Source organism: Leucopleurus acutus (genome assembly GCF_964270905.1).
Source record: "Leucopleurus acutus genome assembly, chromosome: 3".
Taxonomy (NCBI): Eukaryota; Metazoa; Chordata; class Mammalia; order Artiodactyla; family Delphinidae; genus Leucopleurus; species Leucopleurus acutus.
Genome location: NC_139145.1, coordinates 15751242 through 15771714, shown reverse-complemented (window position 1 = coordinate 15771714; position 20473 = coordinate 15751242).

Here is a 20473-nt window from a genome sequence, read left to right as displayed (position 1 = left end):
TAGGTGTGAGGTAGTATCTCATCATAGTTTTGATTTGCATTTCCCTAGTGATCAGTGATACTGAGCACCTTTTCATGAATTTATTGGCCATTTGTATATCTTCTTTAGAGAAATAATCTATTCAACTCCTTTGCCATATTTGAATCACGTGGTTTGTGTTGTTGTTGAGTTTTAGGAATTTTTTATATATGTTGGATATTAATTCTTTAGATGTATGATTTGCAAATATTCTCTTCCATTCTGTGGATTGCCAATTTACCTTGTTGATATTATCATTTGATACACAAATTTTAAAAGATTTACCTAAAGTCCAGTTTGTCTTTTGTTGCTTACAACTTTTGTACCATAGTGAATAAATAATTACCAAGTTCAATGACAAGAAGATTTCACCCTAAATGTTTTCTCCTAAGAGTTTTATAGTTTTAGGTCTTACACTTAGGTCTTAGGTCCATTTTGAGTTAACTTTTGTATATGGTGTTCAGTAAGGGTCCAACTTCATTCTTTTGCATGAGGATATCCAGTTTTCCCAGCATCATTTGTTGGAAAGACTGTCCTTTCCCCATTGAATGGTCTTGACACCCTTGTCAAAAATCATTTGACTATATATGCAAGAGTCTATTTCTGGGCTCTCTATTTTAATCCATTGGTGTATGTGTCTGTCTTTATGCCAGTACTACACTGTTCTGATTACTGTAGATTTTCAGTAAGTTTTGAAACCAGGAAGTGTGAATCCTCTAGCTCTGTTCTTTTTCAAGATTGCATTACCTATTGGGGTCCCTTAACTACCATTGGATTTTAGGATAGGTTTTCTTATTTTCTGCAAAAAAAAAAAAATGTCATTGGGATACTGATAGGGATTGAATCGAATCTGTCAATTGCTTTGGGCATTATTGACGTTTTAAAAATATTAGATCATTCAATTGATGAACATTGGATATGTTTCCAGTTATTTATGTCTTCTTTATTTCAACAAGGTTTTTTTAGTTTTCATTGTACAGTCTTTCACCTGCTTGATAAAGTTTATTCCTAAGTATTTTATTCTTTTTGATGCCACTGTAAACTGAATGCTTCCATAATTTTCTTTTCAGATTGTTCATTGTTACTGTATAGAAATGCAACAGATTGTTGTGTGTTGACTTTGTATCCTGCTACTTTGCTGAATTCATGTATTAGCTCCAACAGATCTTTTTGTGGAATCTTTAGGGTTCCTTACATATAAGATCTTATCATTTTCAAACAGAGATAATTTTATTTCTTTCTTTCCAATTTGGATTAATTTTATTTATTTTGCTTACCTAATTGCTCTGGCTAGAGCTTCTAGTACCATGTTGAATAGAAGTGGTGAAAGTGGGAATCCTTGTCTTGTTCCTGACCTTAGAGGGAAAAACTTTCAGTCTTTCATCATTGAGTATGATGTTCACTGTGGGTTTTTCATATATCACTGTTATTATGTTGAGGTAGTTTCCTTCTATTCCTACTTTGTTGTTGTTGCCTTTTTCTTTTATCATGAAAAGGTGTTGAATTTTGTCAAATGGTTTTTCTGCATTAAGATGATCACATGTTTTTCCTCCCTACATTATTTTAATTTAGAGATGGATCAATTTATGAATGTTAAACCATCCTTTCATTCCAGGAATCAGTCCCACTTGGTCTAGTGTATAATCCTTTTAATGTACTGTTGAATTCAGTTTGCTAGTATCTTGCTGAGGATTATTGCATCAGTATTCATCAGGGATATTGGTCTGTAGCTCTCTTGTGGTGCTTTTGTCTGCCTTTTATATCAAGTTAATGCTGGCTTCATAGAATAAGTTTGAGAGTGTTCTCTCCTCTTCATTTTTTGGAAGTTCATGGAGAATTTGTATTAATCCTTCTTTACATGTATGCTAGCATTCACCAGTGAAGCCTTGTGGTTCTGTTTTTGTTTTTTTTCTTCCTTCAGAGGTTTTTGATTACTGATTCAACCTCCTTACTAGTTACAGGTCTGATCAGATTTTCTAGTTCTTCATGATTCAGTAGGTTGTGTGTTTCTAGGAATTTATCTATTTTTCTAGATCATCCAGCTTGTTTTATACAATTGTTCATAGTATCTTATAATCCTTTTAATTTCTTTGGTATCATTTGTAATGTTCCCTCTTCATTTCTGATTTTTTGTCTTCACTCTTTATTTTCTTAGTCTATCTTAGGGTTTGTCAATTTTATCTTTTTTTTTAAGTCTTTATTTCATTTTTTTCTATTGTTTTTATATTCTCTATCTCATTGATTTTTGCTCTTATTTCCTCCCTTCTTCTAGCTTGAGGTTTAGTTTGATCTTCATTTTCTAGTACTTTAAGGAGAAAATATAGGTTGTTGATTTGAGAGCGTCATTCTTTTTTAGTGTAAGTGTTTACACCTATAAACCTCCCCCTTGGCACTGCTTTTGCTGCATTCCATATGTTTTGGTATGTTGCATTTACATTTTCATTTGTCTCAAGATATTTTCTCATTTCACTTTTGATTCCTTTTTTGACCCATTGGTTGTTTAAGAATGTTTTGTTCAATTTCCATATATTTGTGGATTTTCCAGTTTTTCTCTTTCTTCTACTATTGATTTCTAATTTTATTCCTTTGTGATTGGAAAAGATACTTTGCATGATTTCAATCTTTAAAAAAATTTAAGACTGGTTTTATAGCCTAACATGTGATCTATCTTGGAGAATTTTCCATGTGCACATGAGAAATAAGTGTATTCTACTCCTGTTGTGTGGAGTATTCTATATATATATATATCTGTTATGTGCAGTTGGTCTACAGTATCATTCATGCTTACTATTTCCTTATTGAGCTTTTGTCCGGCTATCCATTATTGAAACTGCGGTATTAAAGTTTTCTACTACTGTTGTAGATTTGCCTATTTCTCCCTTCAATTATGTCAGTGTTTGCTTCATATACTTAGAATTTCTGCTGTTTGGTGTATGTACATTTACAATTCTTACATCTTGGTGAATTAAGTTTTTCTTCATTATATGATGTTCTTTTTTGTCTCTTGTGAAGGTTTTTGAATTAAATTCTATTTTGTCTGTTATTAGTATAGCCACCCCTGCTCCTTTTTGGTTAGTACTTGATGGACCATCCTTTTCCATCCTTTAACTTTTCACTTCTGTACATTTGTAGATCTAAAGTGAGTCTCCTGTTGACAGCAAGAGTCAAATCCAGTTGTTGTATCCATTCAGTTGATCTATGTCTTTTTATAGAGAAGTGTAATCCATTTTCATTTAAAGTAATTAATGATAGAGAGGACTTATTATTGACATTTTGCTATTTGTTTTCTGGTATTGTAATATTTCTGTTATTTGTATTGTAGTTTTTTGTCCCTCATTTCCTCTCTTTCTTCCTTTCTTTGTGTTTCATTAATTTTTATAGTGAAAAAAATTCACTATAAAAATTGTTGTGAAGAAATGAGAAGTGATTCCCTTCTCATTTATTTTTTGTATATTCTAAGAATATTTTATTTATACGTGTGATTGGGATTACATAAAACAGTTTAAAGTTATAACATCTATTTTAAGCTGATAACACCTTAATTTAAATAACATACAAGAAATCTACACCTTTACAGTTCCACCCCCATTTTATGATATTGATTTCACAAATTATATCTCTCTATATTGTACCCATTAAGATAAATGTACAATTATTTTTATATTTATCTTTTAGATCCTATAAAAGAATTTAAAGTGGAGTTATGAACTAGAATTATGATAATACAGATTTTAATATTTGTCCATATTATCCTTACCACACAACTCATTACTTTTGTATGGCTTCAAGTTACTGTCTAGTGTCCTTTCATTATAACTTGAAGGACTTCCTTTAGCATTCTTGTAGGGCAGGTCTAGTGGTAATAAATGCCATCAGCCTTTGTTTATCTGGAAATGTCAAAAGTTCTCCATTTTTGACTGACAGTTTTTCTGAATACTGTATTTTGTGTTTTAACACTTTGAATATATCATACTACTGTTTTCTGAACTGCAAAATTTCTGCTGAGAAATCTGCCTATAATCTTATAAAGACTCCCTTTACATGATGGGTAGCTTTTCTTTTACTGCTATCAAGACTCTCTTTTTGTCTTTGACATTTGACTCACACATGTCTTGGTGTGAGTTTCTGTGGATTTATCTTAGATTGAATTTCTTGAACTTTCTGAATTTGTATGTCTATTTCTTTCCTCAAATTTTGGCTGTTTTCAGTTGCTATTTCTTCAAATAATGTCTGTTCGTTTCTCTCTCTCTTCTTTATTGGAACTCCAGTAGTGTGAATGTTAGTCCACCTGATGGTGTCCTACAAGTTCCTTAGGCTCTGTTCATGTTCTTTGTTCTTGTTTCCTCCCTTTTTGCTCCTGATTAGATAATTTTAAATGATCTGTCTTTAACTTTACTGATTCTCTCTTCTGCCTGTTCAAGTATGCAGTTGAACCCCTCTAGTAAATTTTTTCAAATCATTTATTGTGTTCTTTACCTCCAGAATTTCTGTTACATTCTTTTTTATAATTTCTGTCTCTTTGTTGGTATTCTCATTTTGTTCATGCATCATTTTCCTGACTTTGTTTAGTCAACTATCTGTGTTCTCTTTTAACTCATTGAACATCTTTAAGACAGTTGATTTAAATTCTTTATCTAGTAACTCAGAGACCTATGTTTCTTTAGAGTCAGTTTCTGGAGATTAATTTTGTTTCCTTGAATGGGCTATGTTTCCCTTTTCTTTGTGTGCTTTGTGATCTTTTGTTGAGATTTGGGCATGTAAAAATAGTCACCTCTCCAAGTCTTTGTGGACAGACTTCATAAAAGGGTAGACCTTTACTTATCAGCTTGGCATAGAGGCCAGGTGCTTTTAAAACTTTTCTGGGGTTGCTGTTTTCTTTTGTTCCAGTTCCTGGTAAATACAGTTGCTTTTAAATGCCTTTGATTACCTAATATTTTCTCCCCTGTGTCTTCTCAGAATCCTAGCATTTCTCTTGTGTTCCTCTGCCTATACTCTCTTGCCCCAAGGCACACATGTAACTATAGACTTCTTGCAGCTCTAAGGTACCACAGTGCCAACTACTTCTTTCAGCAGCCTCCAACCAGGTATCCAACTATGCCACCGTTTCCTTCAGTACTTCAAGTCAGTATAGACAGAAACCACTCCCTCAGGCAGCCCCCAGACAAACGAGAATGTTGCAAGCCATTTCCAGTGTTTTCTTTTTAATCCAAAGGGAGGAGTTGGGAATAGAGCAGGTTCCATTTGATTGAGCTGTCCTGTGCCAGAAAAGGGAAGAGGCAAGGGTAAGAAAATGCCACAAAATGTCCTTTTTATGGATTTCTTCACAACGTCTACATAGACAATCAAGTCATTTGTGATGAGGGCCAGTTTTATTTTTTCTTATCTGTACACTTTTTTTTAAACATATTTATTGGAGTATAATTGCTTTATATTGTGTTAGTTTCTGCTGTATAACAATATAAATCAGCTATATGTACACATATATCCCTATATATCCTCCCTCTTGCATCTCCCTCCCACCCTCCCTATCCCACCCCTCTAGGTGGTCACAAAGCACTGAGCTGATCTCCCTGTGCAATGCTGCTGCTTCCCACTAGCTATCTATTTTACACTTGGTAGTGTATATATGTCAATGCCACTCTCTCACTTCGTCCCAGCTTACCCTTCCCCCTCCCCGTGTCCTCAAGTCCATTCTCTAGTAGGTCTGCATCTTTATTCCTGTCCTTCCCCTGGGTTTGTCAGACCATTTCTTTTTTATTTTTAGATTCCGTATATATGTGTTAACATATGGTATTTGTTTTTCTCTTTCTGACTTACTTCTCTCTGTATGACACATTCTAGGTCCATCCACCTCACTACAAATAACTCAATTTTGTTTCTTTTTATGGCTGAGTAATATTCCCTTGTATATATGTGCCACAGCTTCTTTATCCATTCATCTGTCGATGGACACTTAGGTTGCTTCCATGTCCTGGCTATTGTAAATAGTACTGCAATGAACATTTTGGTACATTTCTCTTTTTGAATTATGGTTTTCTCAGGGTACATGCCCAGTAGTGGGATTGTTGGGTCGTATGTTAGCTCTATTTTTAGTTTATTAAGAACCTCATACTGTTCTCCATAGTGGCTGTACCAATTTACATTCCCACCAACGGTGCAAGAGGGTTCCCTATTCTCCACACGCTCTCCAGCACTTATTGTTTGTAGATTTTTTGACGATGGCCATTCTGAATGGTGTGAGGTGATAACTCATTGTAGTTTTGATTTGCATTTCTGTAACAATTAGCTATGTTGAGCATCCTCTCATGTGTTTGTTAGCAATCTGTATATCGTCTTTGGAGAAATGTCTATTTAGGTCTTATGCCCATTTTTGGATTGGGTTGTTTGTTTTTTGGACATTGAACTGCATGAGCTGCTTGTATATTTCAGAGATTAATCCTTTGTCAGTTGCTTCATTTGCAAATATTTTCTCCCATTCTGAGGGTTGTGTTTTCCTCTTGTTTATGGTTTCCTTTGCTGTGCAAAAGCTTTGAAGTTTCATTAGGTCCCATTTGTTTATTTTTGTTTTTATTTCCATTTCTCCTTGAGGTGGGTCAAAAAGGATCTTGCTGTGATTTATGTCATAGAGTGTTCTGCCTATGTTTTCCTCTAAGAGTTTTATAGTCTCTGCCCTGACATTTAGGTCTTTAATACATTTTAAGTTTATTTTTGTGTATGGTGTGAGGGAGTGTTGTATTTTCATTCTTTTACATGAGGCTGTCCAGTTTTCTGAGCACAATTATTGAAGAGGCTGTCTTTTCTCCATTGTATATTCTTGCCTCCTTTATCAAAGATAAGGTGACCATATGTGTATGGTTTTATCTCTGGGCTTTCTATCCTGTTCCATTGATCTATATTTCTATTTTTGTGCCAGTACCATACTGTCTTGATTACTGTAGCTTTGTTGTACAGTCTGAAGTCCAGGAGCCTGATTCCTCCAGCTCCTTTTTTCTTTCTCAAGGTTGCTTTGGCTATTCAGGGTATTTTGTGTTTCCATACAAAACTTTTTGTGAAAATTTTGTTCTAGTTCTGTGAAAAACGCCATTGGTAGTTTGATAGGGATTGCATTGAATCTGTAGATTGCTTTGGGTAGTATAGTCATTTTCACAATGTTGATTCTTCCAATCCAAGAATATGGTATATCTCTCCATCTGTTTGTATAGTCTTTAATTTCTTTCATCAGTGTCTTATAGTTTTCTGCATACAGGTTCTTTTGTCTCCTTAGGTAGGTTTATTCCTAGGTATTTTATTCTTTTTCTTGCAATGGTAAATGGGAGGGTTTTGTTAATTTCTCTTTCAGATTTTTCATCATTAGTGTATAGGAATGCAAGAGATTTCTGTGCATTAATTTTCTATCCTGCTACTTTAGAAATTCATTGATTAGCTTTAGTAGTCTTATGATAGCATCTTTAAGATTCTCTATGTATAGTATCATGTCATCTGCAAACAGTGACAGTTTTACTTCTTTTCCAATTTGGATGCATTTTATTTCTTTTTCTTCTCTGATTGCTGTGGCTAAAACTTCCAAAACTATGTTGAATAATAGTGGTGAGAATGGGCAACCTTGTCTTGTCCCTGATCTTAGAGGAAATGCTTTCAGTTTTTCACCATTGAGAACAAAGTTGGCTGTGGGTTTTTCATATATGGCCTTTATTATGTTGAGGTAAGTTCCCTCTATGCCTACTTTCTGCAGGGTTTTTATCATAAATGGGTGTTGAATATTGTCAAAAGCTTTTTTCATCATTGAGATGATCATATGGTTTTTCTCCTTCAAGTTGTTAATATGGTTTATCACATTGATTGATTTGCATATATTGAAGAATCCTTGAATTCCTGGGATAAACCCCACTTGATCATGGTGTATGATCCTTTTAATGTGCTGTTGGATTCTGTTTGCTAGTATTTTGTTGAGGATTTTGGCATTTATGTTCATCAGTGATATTGGCCTGTAGTTTTCTTTTTTTGTGACATCTTTGTCTGGTTTTGGTATCAGGGTGATGGTGGCCTTGTAGAATGAGTTTGGGAGTGTTCCTCCATCTGTTATATTTTGGAAGAGTTTGAGAAGGATAGGTGTTAGTTCTTCTCTAAATGTTTGATAGTATTTGCCTGTGAAGCCCTCTGGCCCTGGGCCTTTTTTTGTTGGAAGAATTTTTATCACAGTTTCATTTTCAGTGCTTGTGATTGGTCTGTTTATATTTTCTATTTCTTCCTGGTTCAGTCTCGGAAGGTTGTGCTTTTCTAAGAATTTGTCCATTTCTTCCAGGTTGTCCATTTTATTGGCTTATAGTTGCTTGTAGTAATCTCTCATGACACTTTGTATTTCTGCAGTGTCAGTTGTTACTTCTCCTTTTCCATTTCTAATTCTGTTGATTTGAGTCTTCTCCCTTTTTTTCTTGATGAGTCTGGCTAATGGTTTATCAATTTTGTTTATCTTCTTAAAGAACCATCTTTTAGTTTTATTTATCTTTGCAACTGTTGCCTTCATTTCTTTTTCATTTATTTCTGACCTGATCTTTATGATTTCCTTCTTTCTGCTAACTCTGGGTTATTTTTGTCCTTCTTTCTCTAATTGCTTTAGGTGCAAGGTGAGGTTGTTTATTTGAGATGCTTCTTGTTTCTTGAGGTAGGATTGTATTGCTATAAACTTCTCTCTCAGAACTGCTTTTGCTGCATCCCATAGGTTTTGGGTCATCATGTTTTGATTGTCATTTGTTTCTAGGTATTTTTTGATTTCCTCTTTGATTTCTTCAGTGATCTCTTGGTTATTTAGTAGCATATTGTTTAGGCTCCATGTGTTTGTATTTTTTACATTTTTTTTCTGTAATTGATATCTAGTCTTATAGCATTGTCATCAGAATAGATACTTGATACAATTTCAATTTTCTTACATTTACTAAGGCTTGATTTGTGACCCTAGATATGATCTATCCTGGAGAATGTTCCATGAGCACTTGAGAAGAAAGTGTATTCTGTTTTTTGGATGGACTGTCCTATAAATATCAATGAAGTCCATCTTGTTTAATGTGTCATTTAAAGCTTGTGTTTCCTTGTTTATTTTCATTTGGGATGATCTGTCTATTGGTGAAAGTGGGGTGTTAAAAGTCCCTACTATTATTGTGTTACTGTTGATTTCCCCTTTTATGGCTCTTAGCATTTGCCTTATGTATTGAGGTGCTCCTCTGTTGGGTGCATAAATATTTACAATTATATCTTCTTCTTGGATTGATCCCTTGATCATTATGTAGTGTCCTTCTTTGTATCTTGCAGTAGTCTTTATTTTAAAATCTATTTTGTCTGATATGAGAATTGCTACTCCAGCTTTCTTTTGATTTCCATTTGCATGGAATATCTTTTTCCATCCCCCCACTTTCAGTCTGTATGTCTCCCTAGGTCTGAATTGGGTCTTTTGTAGACAGCACATGTACAGGTCTTGTTTTTGTATCCATTCAGCCAGTCTATTTCTTTTGGTTGGAGCATTGAATCCATTTACATTTAAGGTAATTATTGATATGTATGTTCCCATTACCATTTTCTTAATTGTTTTAGGTTTGTTATTGTAGATCTTTTCCTTCTCTTGTGTTCTCTGCCTAGAGAATTTCCATTAGCATTTGTTGTAAAGCTGGTTTGGTGGTGCTGAATTCTCTTAGCTTTTGCTTGTCTGTAAAGGTTTTAATTTCTCCATCGAATCTGAATGAGATCCTTGCTGGGTAGAGTAATCTTGGTTGTAGGTTTTTCCCTTTCATCACTTTAAATATGTCCTGCCACTCCCTTTCTGGCTTGCAGAGTTTCTGCTGAAAGATCGGTTGTTGGGCTTCCCTGGTGGCGCAGTGGTTGAGAGTCTGCCTGCTGATGCAGGGGACATGGGTTCGTGCCCCGGTCAGGGAAGATCCCACATGCCATGGAGCGGCTAGGCCCGTGAGCCATGGCCGCCGAGCCTGCATGTCCAGAGCCTGTGCTCTGCAACGGGAGAGGCCACAACAGTGAGAGGCCCGTGTACCGCATAAAAAAAAAAGAGAGAAAAAAAAAGAAAAAAAAGATCAGCTGTTAACCTTATTGAGATGCCACTGTATGTTATGTGTTGCTTTTCCCTTGCTGCTTTTAATATTTTTTCTTTGTATTTAATCTTTGATAGTTTGATGAATATGTGTGTTGGCGTGTTTCTCCTTGGATTTATCCTGTATGGGACTCTGCGCTTCCTGGACTTGAATAACTATTTCCTTTCCCATGTTAGGGAAGTTTTCAACTATAATCTCTTCAAATATTTTCTCAGACCTTTTCTTTTTCTCTTCTTCTTCTGGGGCCCCTATAAACCAAATGTTGTTGCATTTAACATTGTCCCAGAGGTCTCTCAGACTGTACTCAATTCTTTTCATTCTTTTTTCTTTATTCTGCTCTGTGGTCATTATTTCCACTATTTTATCCTCCAGGTCACTTATCTGTTCTTCTACCTCAGTTATTCTGCTATTGATTCCTTCTAGAGAATTTTAAATTTCTTTTATTGTGTTGTTCATCATTTTTTGTTTACTCTTTAGCTCTTCCAGGTCCTTGTTAAACATTTCTTTTATTTTCTTCATTCTATTTCCATGATTTTGGATCATCTTTACTATCATTACTCTGAATTCTTTTTCAGGTGGACTGCCTATTTCCTCTTCATTTGTTTGGTCTGGTGGGTTTTTACTTTGCTCCTTCAACTGCTGCATATTTCTCTGTCTTCTCATTTTGTTTAACTTACTGTGTTTGGGGTCTCCTTTTCACAGACTGCAGGATCGTAGTTCTCATTGTTTTCGGTGTCTGTCCCCAGTGGGTGAGATTGGTTCAGTGGCTTGTGTTGGCTTCCTGGTGGAGGGAACTGGTGCCTGTGTTCTGGTTGGTGGGCTGTATCTTGTCTTTCTGTTGGGCAGGACTGCGTCTGGTGGTGTGTTTTGGGGTGTCTGCAACTGTATTATTATTTTAGACAGCCTCTCTGCTAATGGGTGGGTTTGTGTTCCTGTCTTGCTAGTTGTTTGGCATAGGGTGTCCAGCACTGTAGCTTGCTGGTTGTTGAGTGGAGTTGGGTCTTAGCATAGAGATGGAGATCTCTGGGAGAGCTTTCGTCATTTGATATTACATGGAGCTGAGAGGTCTCTGGTGAGCCAATGTCCTGAACTCGGCTCTCCCACCTCAGAGGCACAGGCCTGACACCCGGCCAGAGCACCAAGACCCTGTCAGCCACACAGCTCAGAAGAAAAGGGAGAAAAAAAGAAAGAAAATAAAAAGAAATAAAGTTATTAAAATAGAAAGTTAAAAAAATTATTGAAAATAAAATAATTAAAAAGTAATTTAAAAAAAGAAAGAAAGAAAGAAGAGAGCAACCAAACCAAAATCAAATCCACCAATGATCAGAAGTGCTAAAAATTATATTAAAAACAAAACCAAAAACAGACAGACAGCACCCTTGGACAAATGGTAAAAGCAAAGCTATACAGACAAAATCACACAGAGAAGCGTGCACAGACACTCTTACAAAAAGAGAAAAAGGAACAAATATATATATTTATATATATATAAAAGGGAAGAGAGAAAACAAATCAATAAACAAATCTACCAATGATAATAAACTCTAAATACTAAACTAAGAAAAACCTAAAACTAGAAACCAGTCAGTTGCATACAGCAAACCCCAAGTCTACAGTTGTTCCCGAAGTCCACTGCCTCAATTTTGGGATGATTCATTGTCTATTCAGGCGTTCTGCAGATGCAGCGTTCATCAAGTTGATTGTGGAGATTTAATCTGCTGCTCCTGAGGCTGCTGGGAGAAATTTCCCTTTCTCTTCTTTGTTCACACAACTCCTGGGGTTCAGCTTTGGATTGGCCCCACCTCTGTGTGTAGGTCACCTGAGGGCGTCTGTTCCCGCCCAGACAGTATGGGGTTAAAGTAGCAGCTGATTAGGAGGCTCTGGCTCACTCAGGCGCGGGGGTGGGGGGTGGGGATTGGGTACGGAATTCCGGGCGAGCCTGGGGCGGCAGAGGCCAGCGTGAGGTTTCAACAGCCTGAGGTGCACCGTGTGTTCTCCTGGGGAAGTTGTCCCTGGATCACAGGACCCTGGCAGTGGCGGGCTGCACAGGCTCCCGGGAGGGGAGGTGTGGATAGTGACCTGTGCTTGCACGCAGGCTTCTTGGTGGCTGCAGCAGCAGCCTTAGTGTTTCATGACCATCTCCGTGTCCGCGCTGATAGCCGCGACTCGTGTCTGTCTCTGGAGCTCGTTTAGGCGGTGCTCTGAATCCCCTCTTCTCGCACACTCTGAAACAATGGTGTCTTGCCTCTTAGGCAGTTCCAAGCATTTTCCTGGACTCCCCCCTGGCTAGCTGTGGTGCACTAGCTCCCTTCAGGCTGTGTTCACGCAGCCAACCCCAGTCCTCTCCCTTGGGATCTGACCTCTGAAGCCCGAGCCTCATCTCCCAGCCCCCACCCATCCCGGCGAGTGAGCAGACAAGCCTCTCAGACTGGTGAGTGCTGGTTGGCACTGATCCTCTGTGCAGGAATCTCTCTGCTTTGTCCTCTGCACCCATGTTGCTGCGCTCTCCTCCATGGCTCCAAAGCTTCCCCTCCACCACCGCTCCCCTCTATCCCCCCCATCTCTGCCAGTGGAGGGGCTTCCTAGTGTGTGGAAATCTTTCCTCCTTCACATCTCCCTCCCACTGATGCAGGTCCCGTCCCTATTCTTTTGTCTCTGTTTATTCTTTTTTCTTTTGCCCTACCCAGGTACGTGGGGACTTTCTTGCCTTTTGGGAAGTCTCAGGTCTTCTGCCAGCGTTCTGTAGGTGTTCTGTAGGAGTTGTTCCACATGTAGATGTATTTCTGATGTATTTGTGGGGAGGAAGGTGATCTTCATGTCTTACTCCTCTGCCATCTTGAAGGTCTCCCCTGGCCAAGTGACATTCTTGGCCAACTAGACTTCAGGTCCTGCAAAAGAGCCTCTGTGAAATATTCAAGTTCCGTGGGGAGTAAAAATGAGAAATAGGAGAGATATTTGGGACAAATGCAGAGACTGGGTTGAGCAGAAGGTACAGCAGGAAGCAAGATGCTTTCTCACCAGGACATTTATAATCTCAAGATGTTGATTTATCTAGGTCTCTTGAAGGGAAACAGACAAAACTATTATGCAGACAACACAGCTCTTGGTGACCATCCATGGCCGCAATCATTGGGAACCCTAAAAATGCTTGCTTTAGGGTAATTCCTCCCTGACCACTAATAAAGGAGGTAGAGCATAGATGACTTTCTTTGCATACCAGCTGTTTAAGTACTCAATTTGCAGGCAAATAGAGTATGTGTAACTTATGATTATGCTTTGTCTCCTGCATTCTCCTTGCTAACAGCCTTGGGGCCCGGGGCTGGCCCAGGATAAGTTTTAAAGAAAAACATGAACTCTCTCCTTTATGAAGCCATTAGAAGGTGTCAGACTGCTCAAGCTCCTCAGATAACAGTGTTCTTAGAGCCAGGATCAGACCCTCATGGTGAACACTTTCTGCTCTTGTTTACCTCCTTATTAGCCATAAGATTTGTGATGGTTTGAACAAACAAATTAAATTTTGAGATTTTGTGGAAAGAGCAGTTAAACAGTCTTTAGAGGATTATTGATAACGAAGGAGCATGTTTTGCTCCAAAGTATTGCAAATGGTTGTTTTCTAATCATTCAAGAAAAATTTACCCAAAATAATGGAAGGAATATTGGTATAAGTTCTTATTTACTTAGAACATTTAAAATATAAAACTGAATTTTAAAACAGAATCTCAAATTTATTCCCATCTCCCATGAATATGAGTTAGTAATTAACTCTACAAAGACGTGACTGCTGGAAGAAACTGTGATACCTCAGTTATCAAAGATATCCAGAAAAAAAGAGTTCTGATGTAGCAAGAGCTGTAATCATATTAAATAAAAAGGCAATCATGATTATCTGTTAACTTTTATTACTACATTATAAATTTAAATATATTTTATTATAGAAGAGGGAAGTAATTTTTCCTCTACCCTTCTTAGTTCTTGGCTGAGACCGCCCTGTAATAAAAGACAGATTAACAGAAGAAAAAATAACTAATTACATATGTATGTATGTATGGGAACCCCACAAAAATATGAGATTCAAAAGGCAGCTGGGATTTGAGGCTATATACCATCCTGAGCTAAAGAAAGGGACAGGGTCTGGGGCTTCTAGGTGGGAAGGCAATTGATGAGAAGGTGAGAAGAGCAAACAAAGTTGCCTTGCCATGCAGATAAGACTCTCAGGTGTAAAGTTGTCTCTGGTAGTAGCTCTCTTTCTGGTACAGGCACCCTTTCTAAAGTAAATGTCCCTCACAAAAGGGTAACTTCTATTTTGTTTTCAGAACATCTATGTAAGCTGTTTCACAAAGTTATCAGTTCAGCATAATCCTTATGCCAAAGAGGCATATTTTGGGTGGCCCATTCTGCTCCCCTGTATTTCCACTGTCGACTGAAAACAATGCACAACGTGAGAGTTGTGAGTTAAGTTTTATTTGGGGCACAATGAAGATTATAGCCTTGGAGACAGCATTTCTGATAGCTCTGAGAAACTGCTCTGAAGAGGTAGTGGGGGAAGGTCAGTATATATGTGATTTTGGTGAAGGGAGAGTACATGCAATCAAGCACACAATTTTTGCAGAAGGTTGCTATTAGTCATAAGGAGCAGACGTCACCATGAAGGATTTTAGTGTTTTCTAGATATGAGGAGATGCAAGAATTGGGCTCATAAAATCTTCTCCTGAAAATATCTATCTGAAGACCTGTTCTGCCAGTTTTTCCTAGAGCACAGAGTGCCTCATTCCTGGCCTCCACCCAGAATTCCTTTCAGGGGGTGTTGAAGGTCAGCAGCTACAGCAGCTCATGATTTAATCCATGTAGAGGTAAATGGCAAGTGCCAACTTGTAGTTGACACCACATTTGAAACTTCCCCAATGAAGTTTCACTGTCCAGAGCAGAGTTGTTAGGTTGTTTCACCTCAATGAACTGGTTTCTTAGTCCTGGGAATAGATCAGTTCAGTTAAACAGTGTGTCTCATTTCAGGAGCAGGTATTGCTGGTGAGCTCCCAAAGCTATGCCTCTAGTGCAAGCAATCAAGTATTTAATAAGAGGTATCTCTATTGAAACAAAACAAACCCCCCCACAAAATTAATGGTTGGAGCAAATTATAAATCCAGTTTCTGAGTCCTGAGGACAGCCAATTGAGAAGATTTCTAGATGTTGGACTCAAAGCATCTTTTGCAGTTTGAATGTATCCAATGATGTCATTGGATGTTCCAGTGAACATCCTGAGTGTGCCACACAGCAACAGGCAAGGTTGTCTACGTGTGTTCTGCCATGGAGATTTCTCTGAAGTTTATATCAAGTCATCCAGCTTCAGTTTGCAGGGCTTCAGGAAAAGGGCAGTTTTTAAAGTGATTCCAAGTCAAAATGGTGGAAGAAAATTGGAAATGTAAGTTTGGAGAGTTGTAGTCAAATATTGGAGAGAACTAGAAATCAGGATCCGGTCCAGTTTATAGGTAGATAGGTAGATAACAAAATGGATCATATCTGAGTTTATGTGCATTCTCAAATATGACATTCCAATCAATGCCTTGGTAATATAACCAGTGTTTTCCATTGTGTCCTGATACAGGAGGACAGATTCTTATTGAACTTATGGAAATAACTTCATTGCCACGAAAATAAGAATACTCAATAAGAGTTTCTGAATTCTAGGGGGGTCAGGTAGGGAAAAAAATGAATGTTTCAATTCCATTTACAATGGTATAATTTACAAAATTACCGTAAGTTAAAAAATTGCTTAAGAGAAAAAGTTTCCGTAAATTTGGAAAAACAAAAAATTAAAGAACCAGTGATGTTTTCAAGAAAAAGACAGGAAAATTATAATCATTCTCATTAGTTCATTCAGTCACATTTAATTAATTCTCATTGATCTTGATCTTCTGTTACCAGTTTTATAAATCCATCAGTGTCTCCATTAGAGTTCTGTAAATTCTTACCCAGTTCAGTGATATCTGAAAGTTATCAGAACTTGTCAAAATTCTTTCCAAGAATCTCTTTCCAAGCACTTTTGCAAGCATATGAATAAAGCAATAACTGTCAATAAATGACAAAGGAACTTTAAAAAGGCCATGGTTAAAAATCTGATGAAAGTTCATTACGATGCAATTGATAAGGAAATTTGGTTATTTCTGTGACATACATTTTAGGATAATAACCACAATTATGACATATAACACTATACCAGGACACATCAGATTTCTAGGAATTCATACAATTTCTGGAATACATATTAATAACATACATCCATACGAATATAACCTAAAGAAGTTTTAGCATCACTTATTTGACAATGCTTCCCATATAATTTAATATATCAAATAGACTGAATTAGTTTAATCTCTCTTTTTTATAAGGAAAGAGAAAAAGTCTTTTGAGTTATTTCAGGGTCCCTCTGGGAAAATCTCAAAGTTAGTCCAATGTCAAAAAGACTTCATTAAGAATTTGATTTGGGGGTGTTTGTTAAAAATATCAAAAGGCCATTCTGACAGGTGTGAGGTGATTCCTCACTGTAGTTTTGATTTGCATTTCTCTAATAATTAGTGATGTTGAGCATCTTTTCATGTGTCTTTTGGCCATCTGTATGTCTTCTTTGTAGAAATGTCTATTTAGGTCTTCCGCCCGTTTTTTGATTGGGTTGTTTGGTTTTTGATATTGAGCTGCATGAGCTATTTGTATATTTTAGAGATTAATCCCTTGCTGGTAGCATCATTTGCAAATATTTTCTCTCATTCTGTGGGTTGTCTTTTCATTTTGTTTATGGTATCCTTTGCTGTGCAAAAGCTTTTAAGTTTAATTGGGTCCCATTTGTTTATTTTTGTTTTTATTTCCATTACTCTGGGAGATGGATCAGAAAAGATCTTACTGCGATTTATGTCAAAGAGTGTTCTGCCTATGTTTTCCTATAAGAGTTTTATAGTATCCAGCCTTACATTTAAGTCTTTAATCCACTTTGAGTTTATTTTTATGTAAGGTGCTAGTGAGTGTTCTAATTTCATTCTTTTACATGTAGCTGTCAAGTTTTCCCAGCACCATTATTGTAGAGACTGTCTTTTCTCCATTGTATATTCTTGCTTCCTTTGGCATAGATTAATTGACCATAGATTTATTTCTGGGCTTTCTATCCTTTTCCATTGATCCATATTTCTGTTTTTGTGTCAGTATCATACTGTTTTGATGACTGTAGCATTGTAGTATAGTCTGAAGTCAGGGAGCCTGTTCCTCCAGTTCCATTTTTCTTTCTCAAGATTGCTTTGGCTATCTGGGTCCTTTTTTGTCTTCATACAAATTGTGAAATGTTCTTCTACTTCTGTGAAAAATGTCATTGGTAATTTGATAGGGGTTGCATTGACTCTCTAGATTGCTTTGTGTAGTAAAGTCATATTGACAATATTGATTCCTCCAGTCCAAGAACATGGTATATCTCTCCATCTGTTTGTGTCCTCTTTGATTTCTTTCATCAGCATCTTATAGTTTTTTGAGTATAGGTCTTTTGCCTCCTTAAGTAGGTTTACTCCTATTGTTTTTGTTGTGATGGTAAATGGAATTGTTTCCTTAATTTCCTTTCTGATCTTTCATTTTTAGTGTATAGGAATGCTAATTATTTCTGTGTATTAATTCTGTATCCTGCAACTTTACCAAATTCATTGATGAGCTCTAGTAGTTTTCTGGTCGTGTCTTTAGGATTTTCTATGTGTAGTATAATTTCTTCTGCAAACAGAGGAAATTTTTACTTTTACTTCACCTTTATTTTACTTTTACTTCATCTGGTTTTACTTCATTTTTTCCAATTTGAATTCCTTTTATTTCTTTTTTCTTCTCTGATTGCCATGGTTAGGACTTCCAAAACTATGTTGAATAAAAGTGGTGAGAGTGGACATTCTTGTCTTGTTCCTGATCTTGGAGGAAATGCTTTCAGTTTTTCACCATTGAGAATGATGTTAGCTGTGGGTTTGCCATATATGGCTTTTATTATGTTGCGGTAAGTTCCCTCTATGCCCACTTTCTGGAGAGTTTTTATTATAAATGGGTGTTGAATTTTGTCAAAACTTTTTCTGCATCTATTGAGATAATCATATGGTTTTTATTCTTCAGTTTGTTAATGTGGTGTATCACATTGATTGCTCTGCATGTATTGAAAAATCCTTGCATCCCTGAGATAAATCCCACTTGATCATGGTGTATGATCCTTTTAATGTGTTGTTGTATTTGGTGTACTAGTATTTTGTTGACGATTTTTGCATCTATGTTCATCAGTGAGAATTGGCCTGTAATTTTCTTAGTTTGTGGCATCTTTGTCTGATTTTAGTATCAGGCTGATGGTGGCCTTGTAGAATAAGCTTGGGAGTGTTCCTTCCACTGCAATTTTTTGGAAGAGTTTTAGAAGGATATGTGTTAACTCTTCTCTAAATGTTTGAGAGAATTCACCTGTGAAGAAACAACTTTTGTTTGTTGGGAGTTTTTAAATCAGTTTCAGTTTCAGTACTTGTGATTGGTCTGTTCATACTTTCTATTTCCTCCTGAGAAGAATTTGTCTATTTCTTCCAGGTTGTCTATTTTATTGGCATATAGTTGCTTGTAGTAGTCTCTTAGATCCTTTGTATTTCTCTGGTGTCTGTTGTAACTTCTCTTTGATGAATAATTTTATTGATTTGAGCCCTCTCCTTTTCTTTTTCTTGATGAGTCTGGCTAAGTTTTGTCAATTTTGTTTATCTTTTCAAAGAACCAGCTTTTAGTTTCATTGATCATTGCTATTGTTTTCTTCATTTCTGTTTCATTATTTCTGCCCTGAATTTTATGATTTCTTTCCTTTATCTAACTTCAGGTTTTATTTGTTCTTCTTTCTCTAGTTGCTTTAGGTGTAAGGTTCAGTTGTTTATTTGTGATTTTTCTTGTTTCCTGAGGTAAGATTGTATTGCTATAAACTTCCCTCTTAGAACTGCTTTTGCTGCATCTCCTAGGTTTTGGATTGCTGTGTTTTCATTGTCATTTGTCTCTAGGTATTTTTTGATTCCTTCTTTGATTTCTTCAGTGATCCATTGGTTGTTTAGTAGCGTATTGTTTAGCCTCCACATGTTCGTGTTTATTACGGGTTTTTTTCCCCTATACATGATTTGTAATCTCATAGCATTGTGGTTGGAAAAGATGCTTGATATGATTTCAATTTTCTTAAATATACTGAGGCTTGATTTTTGGTCAAAGATGCGATCTATCATGGACAATGTTCCATGTAGACTTGAGAAGAATGTGTATTCTGCTCCTTTTGGGTGCAAAGTCCTAGAGATATCAATTAAGTCCATCTGGTCTAATGTATCATTTAAGGCTTGTGTTTCCTTATTGATTTTCTGTCTGGATGATCTGTCCATTGGTGTAAGTGGAGTGTTAAAGTCCCTCTCTATTACCGTGGTACTGTCAATTTCCCCTTTTATGGCTGTTAGCATTTTCCTTACATATTGAGGAGCTCCTATGTTAGGTGCATGTATATTTACAATTGTTATATCCTCTTCTTGGATTGATCCCTTGATAATTATGTAGTGCCATTCCTTGTCTCTTGTATCAGTCTCTAAAGTCTATTTTGTCTGATATGAGTATTGCTATTCCAGCTTTCTTTTGATTTCCATTTGCATGGAATATCTTTTTCTATCTCCTCACTTTCAGTCTGTATGTGTCCCTAGGTCTGAAGTGGGTCTCTTGTAGATGGCATATATATGGGTCTTGTTTTGGTATCCATTCAGCCAGTCTGTGGTCCTTTGGTTGGAGCATTTAACCCATTTACATTTAAGGTAATTGTCAATATGTATGTTCTTATCACCATTTTGTTAATTGTTTTTGGATTTGTTTTTGTAGGTCTTTTTTCTTCCTTTCCTCTTTTGTTCTCTTCTCTTGTGAATTGTTGACTAATTTTAGTATTGTGTTTGCTTCCTTTTTCTTTTGTGTGTGTGTATCTATTGTAGATTTTCAGTTTGTGTTTACCATGAGGTTTTGATATAGCAGTCTATATATAAACAAGATTATTTTAAGTTGCTGTTCTTTTAATTTCAAATGCATTTTCAATATCCCGCACTGTGCTCTCCTCTTCTCACAATTGCCAGGTTTGATATCATATTTCTGTAGATTTGTTAATATAGGATGCTTGTGAAGGATACAAGCAGGCAGACAAGCGATCTCTACCCTGAGAACTAAGTGGGCTACATTTTTATAATCAAAGAAAAAGTGGGGAGGGAGAGAAGACCACTTTCCTCCTCTTCCTTTGTAAAGATGTTGCAGGAAATGGGGCGCAAGAGGATGGTTATGTCCCAGGTCTCAGTCAAGTTCCTGGAACAGACTGCCAA